The 16,715-nt window shown below is 46.6% G+C and overlaps 10 non-coding genes across 10 annotated transcripts; all 10 read left to right on the plus strand.

The window, feature by feature from the left end:
• The first annotated feature begins 283 nt into the window (after positions 1-283).
• LOC142267032 (U2 spliceosomal RNA) lies at positions 284-474 on the plus strand. Its single transcript, XR_012732990.1, has one exon. It is a non-coding gene; the product is annotated as a U2 spliceosomal RNA (small nuclear RNA).
• A 1,387-nt stretch (positions 475-1,861) lies between these two features.
• On the plus strand, positions 1,862-2,052 carry LOC142267034 (U2 spliceosomal RNA). Its single transcript, XR_012732991.1, has one exon. It is a non-coding gene; the product is annotated as a U2 spliceosomal RNA (small nuclear RNA).
• A 2,185-nt stretch (positions 2,053-4,237) lies between these two features.
• On the plus strand, positions 4,238-4,433 carry LOC142266990 (U2 spliceosomal RNA). The gene has a single exon (XR_012732953.1). It is a non-coding gene; the product is annotated as a U2 spliceosomal RNA (small nuclear RNA).
• Positions 4,434-5,820: 1,387 nt separating this feature from the next.
• On the plus strand, positions 5,821-6,011 carry LOC142267035 (U2 spliceosomal RNA). The gene has a single exon (XR_012732992.1). It is a non-coding gene; the product is annotated as a U2 spliceosomal RNA (small nuclear RNA).
• A 1,387-nt stretch (positions 6,012-7,398) lies between these two features.
• Positions 7,399-7,589, plus strand: LOC142267036 (U2 spliceosomal RNA). The gene has a single exon (XR_012732993.1). It is a non-coding gene; the product is annotated as a U2 spliceosomal RNA (small nuclear RNA).
• Positions 7,590-8,975: 1,386 nt separating this feature from the next.
• LOC142267037 (U2 spliceosomal RNA) lies at positions 8,976-9,166 on the plus strand. The gene has a single exon (XR_012732994.1). It is a non-coding gene; the product is annotated as a U2 spliceosomal RNA (small nuclear RNA).
• A 1,387-nt stretch (positions 9,167-10,553) lies between these two features.
• On the plus strand, positions 10,554-10,744 carry LOC142267038 (U2 spliceosomal RNA). The gene has a single exon (XR_012732995.1). It is a non-coding gene; the product is annotated as a U2 spliceosomal RNA (small nuclear RNA).
• A 1,387-nt stretch (positions 10,745-12,131) lies between these two features.
• Positions 12,132-12,322, plus strand: LOC142267039 (U2 spliceosomal RNA). The gene has a single exon (XR_012732996.1). It is a non-coding gene; the product is annotated as a U2 spliceosomal RNA (small nuclear RNA).
• Positions 12,323-13,709: 1,387 nt separating this feature from the next.
• Positions 13,710-13,900, plus strand: LOC142267040 (U2 spliceosomal RNA). The gene has a single exon (XR_012732997.1). It is a non-coding gene; the product is annotated as a U2 spliceosomal RNA (small nuclear RNA).
• Positions 13,901-15,287: 1,387 nt separating this feature from the next.
• Positions 15,288-15,478, plus strand: LOC142267041 (U2 spliceosomal RNA). Its single transcript, XR_012732998.1, has one exon. It is a non-coding gene; the product is annotated as a U2 spliceosomal RNA (small nuclear RNA).
• The last annotated feature ends 1,237 nt before the right edge of the window (positions 15,479-16,715 follow it).

Genomic DNA, 16,715 nt, shown 5'->3' on the forward strand with positions numbered 1-16,715 from the left:
CCTGTCCTGTCCGTCTTTTTGTATCGTGAATTGGAAAGACTGCAAGGGGGAGGGGAGTTGCTTGCGCCCTAAAGGAGGAGTTATTCAGATTCATTGCAGTGGGCGGCGGCTGCAAAACGCACCATTCTTCTTGTTTTTGCTCTGCAAAGCAGCCTTTTCAAGGGTTGGCTTGGGTGACAAAATGTCTTGTGTAGGCGTGGGTTTGTCTCCCTCTCGCTCTCTCTCCCTAAGATGTGTCCGGCATAGGCCAGGGTGCCACTCGAGGCCCAAACCAATTCTGGTTATCGCTTCTCGGCCTTTTGGCTAAGATCAAGTGTAGTATCTGTTCTTATCAGTTTAATATCTGATACGTCCCCTATCTGGGGACCATATATTAAATGGATTTTTAGAACAGGGAGATGGAAAAAGAGCTTGCTCTGTCCACTCCACGCATTGACCTGGTATTGCAGTACCTCCAGGAACGGTGCACCCCTTCTTAACCCAGTTTCCAAAAGCAGAACTCAATTCACCTGATTCATATTAGCCCGATTTAATGAATTGGAAGAAAGCATACGTCTTCATATGCACCTCAATTTGGCCCATTCACTTTTCACACTTCCTCCTTTTGTTTTTTATCTTTCACACTTTTGACTTTCTTTATTCATCCAAATAGCAAACTCATCACCACTCAACCTGACCAACTCGGCTATGTCCCCGTGCTGCAGTTCTCTGTCTTATCTAGATCATTTGCAATTGAATGGAATAGATCCCTTTTGGACAAAGTGGATTCACCTGCTGCTGCAGTGACCACAGGTGTGATAAGATCTAGAATTGGCATCTGGTGCGATCTCTCCGCTTCCACTCCAAAGAAAGTTACCTGTTTATTCCTATCATGCATTGGTTTTTGGGGTTTTCTTTGAGTAATGATGATCTCTTTAGTAGTCTGTTGGCGCCCTCTCCTGGAGGAATAGTTTGCTTGCTCTTGGACATTCTAAAAGAGAGGTCATGATAGACATTGAGCTTCTGAGCTCAATTGGGGACAGTCATGGGTGATGAATGTTTGCAACCTACTGCGAAGCCTCATACCGCAATATAAGGAACGTCAAATACTAAGAAAGGGCGGCCTATGAAAGAATTACTACTTTCAATAAGTACACTTAAACGGCTAATTGGGAATAGAAAAACTGTAAAAAGCCCTCTGAGAAAGCCCCCCTCTAACCTTTGATAGTAAGCTTTTCTGTAGTCTGCCTGTTGATGTATTTTCCGTTTGAACTGTGCACAACATGAAGAGACGGAACACTGGCGGCTTGTCACAATGCCCCCCGATGACATCACAATAGCGCTGCTGCCTAGAAAACAAGCTGCGCAGAAGAAGTTGTTCTTTGGGTGGGAGGGTGGGCTAGTGGAAGGAGGGGGCAATCTCTTTTTTTCCCGGGTGGTAGGGGGATGACAGGAGAAGGGAAGCGGGTGGTGAGAAAGGTACAGAGGGCAGGGTTTGGGGGCTGGGAAGGAAAGGGAAAAGATTAGGGTTTGGGGATGATGAAAGGGCTTTCTACGGGTAAGGATGGCAAAGGGTGGCAGTGACGGAAAGTCAGGCAACCTGTCCTGTCCGTCTTTTTGTATCGTGAATTGGAAAGACTGCAAGGGGGAGGGGAGTTGCTTGCGCCCTAAAGGAGGAGTTATTCAGATTCATTGCAGTGGGCGGCGGCTGCAAAACGCACCATTCTTCTTGTTTTTGCTCTGCAAAGCAGCCTTTTCAAGGGTTGGCTTGGGTGACAAAATGTCTTGTGTAGGCGTGGGTTTGTCTCCCTCTCGCTCTCTCTCCCTAAGATGTGTCCGGCATAGGCCAGGGTGCCACTCGAGGCCCAAACCAATTCTGGTTATCGCTTCTCGGCCTTTTGGCTAAGATCAAGTGTAGTATCTGTTCTTATCAGTTTAATATCTGATACGTCCCCTATCTGGGGACCATATATTAAATGGATTTTTAGAACAGGGAGATGGAAAAAGAGCTTGCTCTGTCCACTCCACGCATTGACCTGGTATTGCAGTACCTCCAGGAACGGTGCACCCCTTCTTAACCCAGTTTCCAAAAGCAGAACTCAATTCACCTGATTCATATTAGCCCGATTTAATGAATTGGAAGAAAGCATACGTCTTCATATGCACCTCAATTTGGCCCATTCACTTTTCACACTTCCTCCTTTTGTTTTTTATCTTTCACACTTTTGACTTTCTTTATTCATCCAAATAGCAAACTCATCACCACTCAACCTGACCAACTCGGCTATGTCCCCGTGCTGCAGTTCTCTGTCTTATCTAGATCATTTGCAATTGAATGGAATAGATCCCTTTTGGACAAAGTGGATTCACCTGCTGCTGCAGTGACCACAGGTGTGATAAGATCTAGAATTGGCATCTGGTGCGATCTCTCCGCTTCCACTCCAAAGAAAGTTACCTGTTTATTCCTATCATGCATTGGTTTTTGGGGTTTTCTTTGAGTAATGATGATCTCTTTAGTAGTCTGTTGGCGCCCTCTCCTGGAGGAATAGTTTGCTTGCTCTTGGACATTCTAAAAGAGAGGTCATGATAGACATTGAGCTTCTGAGCTCAATTGGGGACAGTCATGGGTGATGAATGTTTGCAACCTACTGCGAAGCCTCATACCGCAATATAAGGAACGTCAAATACTAAGAAAGGGCGGCCTATGAAAGAATTACTACTTTCAATAAGTACACTTAAACGGCTAATTGGGAATAGAAAAACTGTAAAAAGCCCTCTGAGAAAGCCCCCCTCTAACCTTTGATAGTAAGCTTTTCTGTAGTCTGCCTGTTGATGTATTTTCCGTTTGAACTGTGCACAACATGAAGAGACGGAACACTGGCGGCTTGTCACAATGCCCCCCGATGACATCACAATAGCGCTGCTGCCTAGAAAACAAGCTGCGCAGAAGAAGTTGTTCTTTGGGTGGGAGGGTGGGCTAGTGGAAGGAGGGGGCAATCTCTTTTTTTCCCGGGTGGTAGGGGGATGACAGGAGAAGGGAAGCGGGTGGTGAGAAAGGTACAGAGGGCAGGGTTTGGGGGCTGGGAAGGAAAGGGAAAAGATTAGGGTTTGGGGATGATGAAAGGGCTTTCTACGGGTAAGGATGGCAAAGGGTGGCAGTGACGGAAAGTCAGGCAACCTGTCCTGTCCGTCTTTTTGTATCGTGAATTGGAAAGACTGCAAGGGGGAGGGGAGTTGCTTGCGCCCTAAAGGAGGAGTTATTCAGATTCATTGCAGTGGGCGGCGGCTGCAAAACGCACCATTCTTCTTGTTTTTGCTCTGCAAAGCAGCCTTTTCAAGGGTTGGCTTGGGTGACAAAATGTCTTGTGTAGGCGTGGGTTTGTCTCCCTCTCGCTCTCTCTCCCTAAGATGTGTCCGGCATAGGCCAGGGTGCCACTCGAGGCCCAAACCAATTCTGGTTATCGCTTCTCGGCCTTTTGGCTAAGATCAAGTGTAGTGTTGTTCGAAGAGGTGGTTTAAGCTCCAGGCCACCTTAGTATAATGATACAATGCACACTGGAAGGTTGCGCTTGCTAGTACTCTGGGTGGATAGTATATTCATCTAGAGGAAAACATGGCCCTACCAGGATCGAGGCTATTAGACTGAGTAAGGGTGGGGGGCTATGGTACAACGTGCCCCAGGACTGATGACCCTGGAGTGAGTCTGAGCTTGCTGGCTTGGGACCCCGGCAAGCCTTGGGCTCTGTAGCACACCGTACCTTGCCTTTTCATACTTTTTGAGCATATTACCCTATCCCGGCCTTCTGGCTAGGAAGGGAAATTTTTATAATCCCGGTCGGAGGTCTGGTCAGCTTTGGGCTGAGAAACTAACACCCGGTTGGAGGTCCGGGTCAGCTTCGGCTGAGAAACCAACACCCGGTTGGAGGTCTGGGTCAGCTTCGGCTGAGAAACCAACACCCGGTTGGAGGTCCGGTTAGTCTTGGGCTGAGAAACCAACACCGGTTGACGGTCCGGGCAGTTTCGGCTGCGAAACCAACAACTAGTAGCTCTCTACTCCACTTGGGTAAGATGCCTGGGTGGACGCTGGGAGCAACGACAAGGCTCAACCAGGCTTCGGCTTGGGGGAGCACCGAAGATCCCTGACCCTTGCTGTGGCCTTCTGGCTCGGAGGGACGGGGTTGATTTTTGGGGACCCTCTCCTCACGGTGGGGTCCACACGAATCCTAGCCTTTGCACTGTTTTTGGTGTGACTTCGGTCATGCATTTTTTGTGGTGCTTTGGAAAGCTTCATTAAATCAAAATCTGTTCTTATCAGTTTAATATCTGATACGTCCCCTATCTGGGGACCATATATTAAATGGATTTTTAGAACAGGGAGATGGAAAAAGAGCTTGCTCTGTCCACTCCACGCATTGACCTGGTATTGCAGTACCTCCAGGAACGGTGCACCCCTTCTTAACCCAGTTTCCAAAAGCAGAACTCAATTCACCTGATTCATATTAGCCCGATTTAATGAATTGGAAGAAAGCATACGTCTTCATATGCACCTCAATTTGGCCCATTCACTTTTCACACTTCCTCCTTTTGTTTTTTATCTTTCACACTTTTGACTTTCTTTATTCATCCAAATAGCAAACTCATCACCACTCAACCTGACCAACTCGGCTATGTCCCCGTGCTGCAGTTCTCTGTCTTATCTAGATCATTTGCAATTGAATGGAATAGATCCCTTTTGGACAAAGTGGATTCACCTGCTGCTGCAGTGACCACAGGTGTGATAAGATCTAGAATTGGCATCTGGTGCGATCTCTCCGCTTCCACTCCAAAGAAAGTTACCTGTTTATTCCTATCATGCATTGGTTTTTGGGGTTTTCTTTGAGTAATGATGATCTCTTTAGTAGTCTGTTGGCGCCCTCTCCTGGAGGAATAGTTTGCTTGCTCTTGGACATTCTAAAAGAGAGGTCATGATAGACATTGAGCTTCTGAGCTCAATTGGGGACAGTCATGGGTGATGAATGTTTGCAACCTACTGCGAAGCCTCATACCGCAATATAAGGAACGTCAAATACTAAGAAAGGGCGGCCTATGAAAGAATTACTACTTTCAATAAGTACACTTAAACGGCTAATTGGGAATAGAAAAACTGTAAAAAGCCCTCTGAGAAAGCCCCCCTCTAACCTTTGATAGTAAGCTTTTCTGTAGTCTGCCTGTTGATGTATTTTCCGTTTGAACTGTGCACAACATGAAGAGACGGAACACTGGCGGCTTGTCACAATGCCCCCCGATGACATCACAATAGCGCTGCTGCCTAGAAAACAAGCTGCGCAGAAGAAGTTGTTCTTTGGGTGGGAGGGTGGGCTAGTGGAAGGAGGGGGCAATCTCTTTTTTTCCCGGGTGGTAGGGGGATGACAGGAGAAGGGAAGCGGGTGGTGAGAAAGGTACAGAGGGCAGGGTTTGGGGGCTGGGAAGGAAAGGGAAAAGATTAGGGTTTGGGGATGATGAAAGGGCTTTCTACGGGTAAGGATGGCAAAGGGTGGCAGTGACGGAAAGTCAGGCAACCTGTCCTGTCCGTCTTTTTGTATCGTGAATTGGAAAGACTGCAAGGGGGAGGGGAGTTGCTTGCGCCCTAAAGGAGGAGTTATTCAGATTCATTGCAGTGGGCGGCGGCTGCAAAACGCACCATTCTTCTTGTTTTTGCTCTGCAAAGCAGCCTTTTCAAGGGTTGGCTTGGGTGACAAAATGTCTTGTGTAGGCGTGGGTTTGTCTCCCTCTCGCTCTCTCTCCCTAAGATGTGTCCGGCATAGGCCAGGGTGCCACTCGAGGCCCAAACCAATTCTGGTTATCGCTTCTCGGCCTTTTGGCTAAGATCAAGTGTAGTATCTGTTCTTATCAGTTTAATATCTGATACGTCCCCTATCTGGGGACCATATATTAAATGGATTTTTAGAACAGGGAGATGGAAAAAGAGCTTGCTCTGTCCACTCCACGCATTGACCTGGTATTGCAGTACCTCCAGGAACGGTGCACCCCTTCTTAACCCAGTTTCCAAAAGCAGAACTCAATTCACCTGATTCATATTAGCCCGATTTAATGAATTGGAAGAAAGCATACGTCTTCATATGCACCTCAATTTGGCCCATTCACTTTTCACACTTCCTCCTTTTGTTTTTTATCTTTCACACTTTTGACTTTCTTTATTCATCCAAATAGCAAACTCATCACCACTCAACCTGACCAACTCGGCTATGTCCCCGTGCTGCAGTTCTCTGTCTTATCTAGATCATTTGCAATTGAATGGAATAGATCCCTTTTGGACAAAGTGGATTCACCTGCTGCTGCAGTGACCACAGGTGTGATAAGATCTAGAATTGGCATCTGGTGCGATCTCTCCGCTTCCACTCCAAAGAAAGTTACCTGTTTATTCCTATCATGCATTGGTTTTTGGGGTTTTCTTTGAGTAATGATGATCTCTTTAGTAGTCTGTTGGCGCCCTCTCCTGGAGGAATAGTTTGCTTGCTCTTGGACATTCTAAAAGAGAGGTCATGATAGACATTGAGCTTCTGAGCTCAATTGGGGACAGTCATGGGTGATGAATGTTTGCAACCTACTGCGAAGCCTCATACCGCAATATAAGGAACGTCAAATACTAAGAAAGGGCGGCCTATGAAAGAATTACTACTTTCAATAAGTACACTTAAACGGCTAATTGGGAATAGAAAAACTGTAAAAAGCCCTCTGAGAAAGCCCCCCTCTAACCTTTGATAGTAAGCTTTTCTGTAGTCTGCCTGTTGATGTATTTTCCGTTTGAACTGTGCACAACATGAAGAGACGGAACACTGGCGGCTTGTCACAATGCCCCCCGATGACATCACAATAGCGCTGCTGCCTAGAAAACAAGCTGCGCAGAAGAAGTTGTTCTTTGGGTGGGAGGGTGGGCTAGTGGAAGGAGGGGGCAATCTCTTTTTTTCCCGGGTGGTAGGGGGATGACAGGAGAAGGGAAGCGGGTGGTGAGAAAGGTACAGAGGGCAGGGTTTGGGGGCTGGGAAGGAAAGGGAAAAGATTAGGGTTTGGGGATGATGAAAGGGCTTTCTACGGGTAAGGATGGCAAAGGGTGGCAGTGACGGAAAGTCAGGCAACCTGTCCTGTCCGTCTTTTTGTATCGTGAATTGGAAAGACTGCAAGGGGGAGGGGAGTTGCTTGCGCCCTAAAGGAGGAGTTATTCAGATTCATTGCAGTGGGCGGCGGCTGCAAAACGCACCATTCTTCTTGTTTTTGCTCTGCAAAGCAGCCTTTTCAAGGGTTGGCTTGGGTGACAAAATGTCTTGTGTAGGCGTGGGTTTGTCTCCCTCTCGCTCTCTCTCCCTAAGATGTGTCCGGCATAGGCCAGGGTGCCACTCGAGGCCCAAACCAATTCTGGTTATCGCTTCTCGGCCTTTTGGCTAAGATCAAGTGTAGTATCTGTTCTTATCAGTTTAATATCTGATACGTCCCCTATCTGGGGACCATATATTAAATGGATTTTTAGAACAGGGAGATGGAAAAAGAGCTTGCTCTGTCCACTCCACGCATTGACCTGGTATTGCAGTACCTCCAGGAACGGTGCACCCCTTCTTAACCCAGTTTCCAAAAGCAGAACTCAATTCACCTGATTCATATTAGCCCGATTTAATGAATTGGAAGAAAGCATACGTCTTCATATGCACCTCAATTTGGCCCATTCACTTTTCACACTTCCTCCTTTTGTTTTTTATCTTTCACACTTTTGACTTTCTTTATTCATCCAAATAGCAAACTCATCACCACTCAACCTGACCAACTCGGCTATGTCCCCGTGCTGCAGTTCTCTGTCTTATCTAGATCATTTGCAATTGAATGGAATAGATCCCTTTTGGACAAAGTGGATTCACCTGCTGCTGCAGTGACCACAGGTGTGATAAGATCTAGAATTGGCATCTGGTGCGATCTCTCCGCTTCCACTCCAAAGAAAGTTACCTGTTTATTCCTATCATGCATTGGTTTTTGGGGTTTTCTTTGAGTAATGATGATCTCTTTAGTAGTCTGTTGGCGCCCTCTCCTGGAGGAATAGTTTGCTTGCTCTTGGACATTCTAAAAGAGAGGTCATGATAGACATTGAGCTTCTGAGCTCAATTGGGGACAGTCATGGGTGATGAATGTTTGCAACCTACTGCGAAGCCTCATACCGCAATATAAGGAACGTCAAATACTAAGAAAGGGCGGCCTATGAAAGAATTACTACTTTCAATAAGTACACTTAAACGGCTAATTGGGAATAGAAAAACTGTAAAAAGCCCTCTGAGAAAGCCCCCCTCTAACCTTTGATAGTAAGCTTTTCTGTAGTCTGCCTGTTGATGTATTTTCCGTTTGAACTGTGCACAACATGAAGAGACGGAACACTGGCGGCTTGTCACAATGCCCCCCGATGACATCACAATAGCGCTGCTGCCTAGAAAACAAGCTGCGCAGAAGAAGTTGTTCTTTGGGTGGGAGGGTGGGCTAGTGGAAGGAGGGGGCAATCTCTTTTTTCCCGGGTGGTAGGGGGATGACAGGAGAAGGGAAGCGGGTGGTGAGAAAGGTACAGAGGGCAGGGTTTGGGGGCTGGGAAGGAAAGGGAAAAGATTAGGGTTTGGGGATGATGAAAGGGCTTTCTACGGGTAAGGATGGCAAAGGGTGGCAGTGACGGAAAGTCAGGCAACCTGTCCTGTCCGTCTTTTTGTATCGTGAATTGGAAAGACTGCAAGGGGGAGGGGAGTTGGTTGCGCCCTAAAGGAGGAGTTATTCAGATTCATTGCAGTGGGCGGCGGCTGCAAAACGCACCATTCTTCTTGTTTTTGCTCTGCAAAGCAGCCTTTTCAAGGGTTGGCTTGGGTGACAAAATGTCTTGTGTAGGCGTGGGTTTGTCTCCCTCTCGCTCTCTCTCCCTAAGATGTGTCCGGCATAGGCCAGGGTGCCACTCGAGGCCCAAACCAATTCTGGTTATCGCTTCTCGGCCTTTTGGCTAAGATCAAGTGTAGTATCTGTTCTTATCAGTTTAATATCTGATACGTCCCCTATCTGGGGACCATATATTAAATGGATTTTTAGAACAGGGAGATGGAAAAAGAGCTTGCTCTGTCCACTCCACGCATTGACCTGGTATTGCAGTACCTCCAGGAACGGTGCACCCCTTCTTAACCCAGTTTCCAAAAGCAGAACTCAATTCACCTGATTCATATTAGCCCGATTTAATGAATTGGAAGAAAGCATACGTCTTCATATGCACCTCAATTTGGCCCATTCACTTTTCACACTTCCTCCTTTTGTTTTTTATCTTTCACACTTTTGACTTTCTTTATTCATCCAAATAGCAAACTCATCACCACTCAACCTGACCAACTCGGCTATGTCCCCGTGCTGCAGTTCTCTGTCTTATCTAGATCATTTGCAATTGAATGGAATAGATCCCTTTTGGACAAAGTGGATTCACCTGCTGCTGCAGTGACCACAGGTGTGATAAGATCTAGAATTGGCATCTGGTGCGATCTCTCCGCTTCCACTCCAAAGAAAGTTACCTGTTTATTCCTATCATGCATTGGTTTTTGGGGTTTTCTTTGAGTAATGATGATCTCTTTAGTAGTCTGTTGGCGCCCTCTCCTGGAGGAATAGTTTGCTTGCTCTTGGACATTCTAAAAGAGAGGTCATGATAGACATTGAGCTTCTGAGCTCAATTGGGGACAGTCATGGGTGATGAATGTTTGCAACCTACTGCGAAGCCTCATACCGCAATATAAGGAACGTCAAATACTAAGAAAGGGCGGCCTATGAAAGAATTACTACTTTCAATAAGTACACTTAAACGGCTAATTGGGAATAGAAAAACTGTAAAAAGCCCTCTGAGAAAGCCCCCCTCTAACCTTTGATAGTAAGCTTTTCTGTAGTCTGCCTGTTGATGTATTTTCCGTTTGAACTGTGCACAACATGAAGAGACGGAACACTGGCGGCTTGTCACAATGCCCCCCGATGACATCACAATAGCGCTGCTGCCTAGAAAACAAGCTGCGCAGAAGAAGTTGTTCTTTGGGTGGGAGGGTGGGCTAGTGGAAGGAGGGGGCAATCTCTTTTTTTCCCGGGTGGTAGGGGGATGACAGGAGAAGGGAAGCGGGTGGTGAGAAAGGTACAGAGGGCAGGGTTTGGGGGCTGGGAAGGAAAGGGAAAAGATTAGGGTTTGGGGATGATGAAAGGGCTTTCTACGGGTAAGGATGGCAAAGGGTGGCAGTGACGGAAAGTCAGGCAACCTGTCCTGTCCGTCTTTTTGTATCGTGAATTGGAAAGACTGCAAGGGGGAGGGGAGTTGCTTGCGCCCTAAAGGAGGAGTTATTCAGATTCATTGCAGTGGGCGGCGGCTGCAAAACGCACCATTCTTCTTGTTTTTGCTCTGCAAAGCAGCCTTTTCAAGGGTTGGCTTGGGTGACAAAATGTCTTGTGTAGGCGTGGGTTTGTCTCCCTCTCGCTCTCTCTCCCTAAGATGTGTCCGGCATAGGCCAGGGTGCCACTCGAGGCCCAAACCAATTCTGGTTATCGCTTCTCGGCCTTTTGGCTAAGATCAAGTGTAGTATCTGTTCTTATCAGTTTAATATCTGATACGTCCCCTATCTGGGGACCATATATTAAATGGATTTTTAGAACAGGGAGATGGAAAAAGAGCTTGCTCTGTCCACTCCACGCATTGACCTGGTATTGCAGTACCTCCAGGAACGGTGCACCCCTTCTTAACCCAGTTTCCAAAAGCAGAACTCAATTCACCTGATTCATATTAGCCCGATTTAATGAATTGGAAGAAAGCATACGTCTTCATATGCACCTCAATTTGGCCCATTCACTTTTCACACTTCCTCCTTTTGTTTTTTATCTTTCACACTTTTGACTTTCTTTATTCATCCAAATAGCAAACTCATCACCACTCAACCTGACCAACTCGGCTATGTCCCCGTGCTGCAGTTCTCTGTCTTATCTAGATCATTTGCAATTGAATGGAATAGATCCCTTTTGGACAAAGTGGATTCACCTGCTGCTGCAGTGACCACAGGTGTGATAAGATCTAGAATTGGCATCTGGTGCGATCTCTCCGCTTCCACTCCAAAGAAAGTTACCTGTTTATTCCTATCATGCATTGGTTTTTGGGGTTTTCTTTGAGTAATGATGATCTCTTTAGTAGTCTGTTGGCGCCCTCTCCTGGAGGAATAGTTTGCTTGCTCTTGGACATTCTAAAAGAGAGGTCATGATAGACATTGAGCTTCTGAGCTCAATTGGGGACAGTCATGGGTGATGAATGTTTGCAACCTACTGCGAAGCCTCATACCGCAATATAAGGAACGTCAAATACTAAGAAAGGGCGGCCTATGAAAGAATTACTACTTTCAATAAGTACACTTAAACGGCTAATTGGGAATAGAAAAACTGTAAAAAGCCCTCTGAGAAAGCCCCCCTCTAACCTTTGATAGTAAGCTTTTCTGTAGTCTGCCTGTTGATGTATTTTCCGTTTGAACTGTGCACAACATGAAGAGACGGAACACTGGCGGCTTGTCACAATGCCCCCCGATGACATCACAATAGCGCTGCTGCCTAGAAAACAAGCTGCGCAGAAGAAGTTGTTCTTTGGGTGGGAGGGTGGGCTAGTGGAAGGAGGGGGCAATCTCTTTTTTTCCCGGGTGGTAGGGGGATGACAGGAGAAGGGAAGCGGGTGGTGAGAAAGGTACAGAGGGCAGGGTTTGGGGGCTGGGAAGGAAAGGGAAAAGATTAGTGTTTGGGGATGATGAAAGGGCTTTCTACGGGTAAGGATGGCAAAGGGTGGCAGTGACGGAAAGTCAGGCAACCTGTCCTGTCCGTCTTTTTGTATCGTGAATTGGAAAGACTGCAAGGGGGAGGGGAGTTGCTTGCGCCCTAAAGGAGGAGTTATTCAGATTCATTGCAGTGGGCGGCGGCTGCAAAACGCACCATTCTTCTTGTTTTTGCTCTGCAAAGCAGCCTTTTCAAGGGTTGGCTTGGGTGACAAAATGTCTTGTGTAGGCGTGGGTTTGTCTCCCTCTCGCTCTCTCTCCCTAAGATGTGTCCGGCATAGGCCAGGGTGCCACTCGAGGCCCAAACCAATTCTGGTTATCGCTTCTCGGCCTTTTGGCTAAGATCAAGTGTAGTATCTGTTCTTATCAGTTTAATATCTGATACGTCCCCTATCTGGGGACCATATATTAAATGGATTTTTAGAACAGGGAGATGGAAAAAGAGCTTGCTCTGTCCACTCCACGCATTGACCTGGTATTGCAGTACCTCCAGGAACGGTGCACCCCTTCTTAACCCAGTTTCCAAAAGCAGAACTCAATTCACCTGATTCATATTAGCCCGATTTAATGAATTGGAAGAAAGCATACGTCTTCATATGCACCTCAATTTGGCCCATTCACTTTTCACACTTCCTCCTTTTGTTTTTTATCTTTCACACTTTTGACTTTCTTTATTCATCCAAATAGCAAACTCATCACCACTCAACCTGACCAACTCGGCTATGTCCCCGTGCTGCAGTTCTCTGTCTTATCTAGATCATTTGCAATTGAATGGAATAGATCCCTTTTGGACAAAGTGGATTCACCTGCTGCTGCAGTGACCACAGGTGTGATAAGATCTAGAATTGGCATCTGGTGCGATCTCTCCGCTTCCACTCCAAAGAAAGTTACCTGTTTATTCCTATCATGCATTGGTTTTTGGGGTTTTCTTTGAGTAATGATGATCTCTTTAGTAGTCTGATGGCGCCCTCTCCTGGAGGAATAGTTTGCTTTCTCTTGGACATTCTAAAAGAGAGGTCATGATAGACATTGAGCTTCTGAGCTCAATTGGGGACAGTCATGGGTGATGAATGTTTGCAACCTACTGCGAAGCCTCATACCGCAATATAAGGAACGTCAAATACTAAGAAAGGGCGGCCTATGAAAGAATTACTACTTTCAATAAGTACACTTAAACGGCTAATTGGGAATAGAAAAACTGTAAAAAGCCCTCTGAGAAAGCCCCCCTCTAACCTTTGATAGTAAGCTTTTCTGTAGTCTGCCTGTTGATGTATTTTCCGTTTGAACTGTGCACAACATGAAGAGACGGAACACTGGCGGCTTGTCACAATGCCCCCCGATGACATCACAATAGCGCTGCTGCCTAGAAAACAAGCTGCGCAGAAGAAGTTGTTCTTTGGGTGGGAGGGTGGGCTAGTGGAAGGAGGGGGCAATCTCTTTTTTTCCCGGGTGGTAGGGGGATGACAGGAGAAGGGAAGCGGGTGGTGAGAAAGGTACAGAGGGCAGGGTTTGGGGGCTGGGAAGGAAAGGGAAAAGATTAGGGTTTGGGGATGATGAAAGGGCTTTCTACGGGTAAGGATGGCAAAGGGTGGCAGTGACGGAAAGTCAGGCAACCTGTCCTGTCCGTCTTTTTGTATCGTGAATTGGAAAGACTGCAAGGGGGAGGGGAGTTGCTTGCGCCCTAAAGGAGGAGTTATTCAGATTCATTGCAGTGGGCGGCGGCTGCAAAACGCACCATTCTTCTTGTTTTTGCTCTGCAAAGCAGCCTTTTCAAGGGTTGGCTTGGGTGACAAAATGTCTTGTGTAGGCGTGGGTTTGTCTCCCTCTCGCTCTCTCTCCCTAAGATGTGTCCGGCATAGGCCAGGGTGCCACTCGAGGCCCAAACCAATTCTGGTTATCGCTTCTCGGCCTTTTGGCTAAGATCAAGTGTAGTATCTGTTCTTATCAGTTTAATATCTGATACGTCCCCTATCTGGGGACCATATATTAAATGGATTTTTAGAACAGGGAGATGGAAAAAGAGCTTGCTCTGTCCACTCCACGCATTGACCTGGTATTGCAGTACCTCCAGGAACGGTGCACCCCTTCTTAACCCAGTTTCCAAAAGCAGAACTCAATTCACCTGATTCATATTAGCCCGATTTAATGAATTGGAAGAAAGCATACGTCTTCATATGCACCTCAATTTGGCCCATTCACTTTTCACACTTCCTCCTTTTGTTTTTTATCTTTCACACTTTTGACTTTCTTTATTCATCCAAATAGCAAACTCATCACCACTCAACCTGACCAACTCGGCTATGTCCCCGTGCTGCAGTTCTCTGTCTTATCTAGATCATTTGCAATTGAATGGAATAGATCCCTTTTGGACAAAGTGGATTCACCTGCTGCTGCAGTGACCACAGGTGTGATAAGATCTAGAATTGGCATCTGGTGCGATCTCTCCGCTTCCACTCCAAAGAAAGTTACCTGTTTATTCCTATCATGCATTGGTTTTTGGGGTTTTCTTTGAGTAATGATGATCTCTTTAGTAGTCTGTTGGCGCCCTCTCCTGGAGGAATAGTTTGCTTGCTCTTGGACATTCTAAAAGAGAGGTCATGATAGACATTGAGCTTCTGAGCTCAATTGGGGACAGTCATGGGTGATGAATGTTTGCAACCTACTGCGAAGCCTCATACCGCAATATAAGGAACGTCAAATACTAAGAAAGGGCGGCCTATGAAAGAATTACTACTTTCAATAAGTACACTTAAACGGCTAATTGGGAATAGAAAAACTGTAAAAAGCCCTCTGAGAAAGCCCCCCTCTAACCTTTGATAGTAAGCTTTTCTGTAGTCTGCCTGTTGATGTATTTTCCGTTTGAACTGTGCACAACATGAAGAGACGGAACACTGGCGGCTTGTCACAATGCCCCCCGATGACATCACAATAGCGCTGCTGCCTAGAAAACAAGCTGCGCAGAAGAAGTTGTTCTTTGGGTGGGAGGGTGGGCTAGTGGAAGGAGGGGGCAATCTCTTTTTTTCCCGGGTGGTAGGGGGATGACAGGAGAAGGGAAGCGGGTGGTGAGAAAGGTACAGAGGGCAGGGTTTGGGGGCTGGGAAGGAAAGGGAAAAGATTAGGGTTTGGGGATGATGAAAGGGCTTTCTACGGGTAAGGATGGCAAAGGGTGGCAGTGACGGAAAGTCAGGCAACCTGTCCTGTCCGTCTTTTTGTATCGTGAATTGGAAAGACTGCAAGGGGGAGGGGAGTTGCTTGCGCCCTAAAGGAGGAGTTATTCAGATTCATTGCAGTGGGCGGCGGCTGCAAAACGCACCATTCTTCTTGTTTTTGCTCTGCAAAGCAGCCTTTTCAAGGGTTGGCTTGGGTGACAAAATGTCTTGTGTAGGCGTGGGTTTGTCTCCCTCTCGCTCTCTCTCCCTAAGATGTGTCCGGCATAGGCCAGGGTGCCACTCGAGGCCCAAACCAATTCTGGTTATCGCTTCTCGGCCTTTTGGCTAAGATCAAGTGTAGTATCTGTTCTTATCAGTTTAATATCTGATACGTCCCCTATCTGGGGACCATATATTAAATGGATTTTTAGAACAGGGAGATGGAAAAAGAGCTTGCTCTGTCCACTCCACGCATTGACCTGGTATTGCAGTACCTCCAGGAACGGTGCACCCCTTCTTAACCCAGTTTCCAAAAGCAGAACTCAATTCACCTGATTCATATTAGCCCGATTTAATGAATTGGAAGAAAGCATACGTCTTCATATGCACCTCAATTTGGCCCATTCACTTTTCACACTTCCTCCTTTTGTTTTTTATCTTTCACACTTTTGACTTTCTTTATTCATCCAAATAGCAAACTCATCACCACTCAACCTGACCAACTCGGCTATGTCCCCGTGCTGCAGTTCTCTGTCTTATCTAGATCATTTGCAATTGAATGGAATAGATCCCTTTTGGACAAAGTGGATTCACCTGCTGCTGCAGTGACCACAGGTGTGATAAGATCTAGAATTGGCATCTGGTGCGATCTCTCCGCTTCCACTCCAAAGAAAGTTACCTGTTTATTCCTATCATGCATTGGTTTTTGGGGTTTTCTTTGAGTAATGATGATCTCTTTAGTAGTCTGTTGGCGCCCTCTCCTGGAGGAATAGTTTGCTTGCTCTTGGACATTCTAAAAGAGAGGTCATGATAGACATTGAGCTTCTGAGCTCAATTGGGGACAGTCATGGGTGATGAATGTTTGCAACCTACTGCGAAGCCTCATACCGCAATATAAGGAACGTCAAATACTAAGAAAGGGCGGCCTATGAAAGAATTACTACTTTCAATAAGTACACTTAAACGGCTAATTGGGAATAGAAAAACTGTAAAAAGCCCTCTGAGAAAGCCCCCCTCTAACCTTTGATAGTAAGCTTTTCTGTAGTCTGCCTGTTGATGTATTTTCCGTTTGAACTGTGCACAACATGAAGAGACGGAACACTGGCGGCTTGTCACAATGCCCCCCGATGACATCACAATAGCGCTGCTGCCTAGAAAACAAGCTGCGCAGAAGAAGTTGTTCTTTGGGTGGGAGGGTGGGCTAGTGGAAGGAGGGGGCAATCTCTTTTTTTCCCGGGTGGTAGGGGGATGACAGGAGAAGGGAAGCGGGTGGTGAGAAAGGTACAGAGGGCAGGGTTTGGGGGCTGGGAAGGAAAGGGAAAAGATTAGGGTTTGGGGATGATGAAAGGGCTTTCTACGGGTAAGGATGGCAAAGGGTGGCAGTGACGGAAAGTCAGGCAACCTGTCCTGTCCGTCTTTTTGTATCGTGAATTGGAAAGACTGCAAGGGGGAGGGGAGTTGCTTGCGCCCTAAAGGAGGAGTTATTCAGATTCATTGCAGTGGGCGGCGGCTGCAAAACGCACCATTCTTCTTG

This window comes from Anomaloglossus baeobatrachus, unplaced genomic scaffold (assembly GCF_048569485.1).
Source record: "Anomaloglossus baeobatrachus isolate aAnoBae1 unplaced genomic scaffold, aAnoBae1.hap1 Scaffold_2933, whole genome shotgun sequence".
Lineage (NCBI taxonomy): Eukaryota > Metazoa > Chordata > Amphibia > Anura > Aromobatidae > Anomaloglossus > Anomaloglossus baeobatrachus.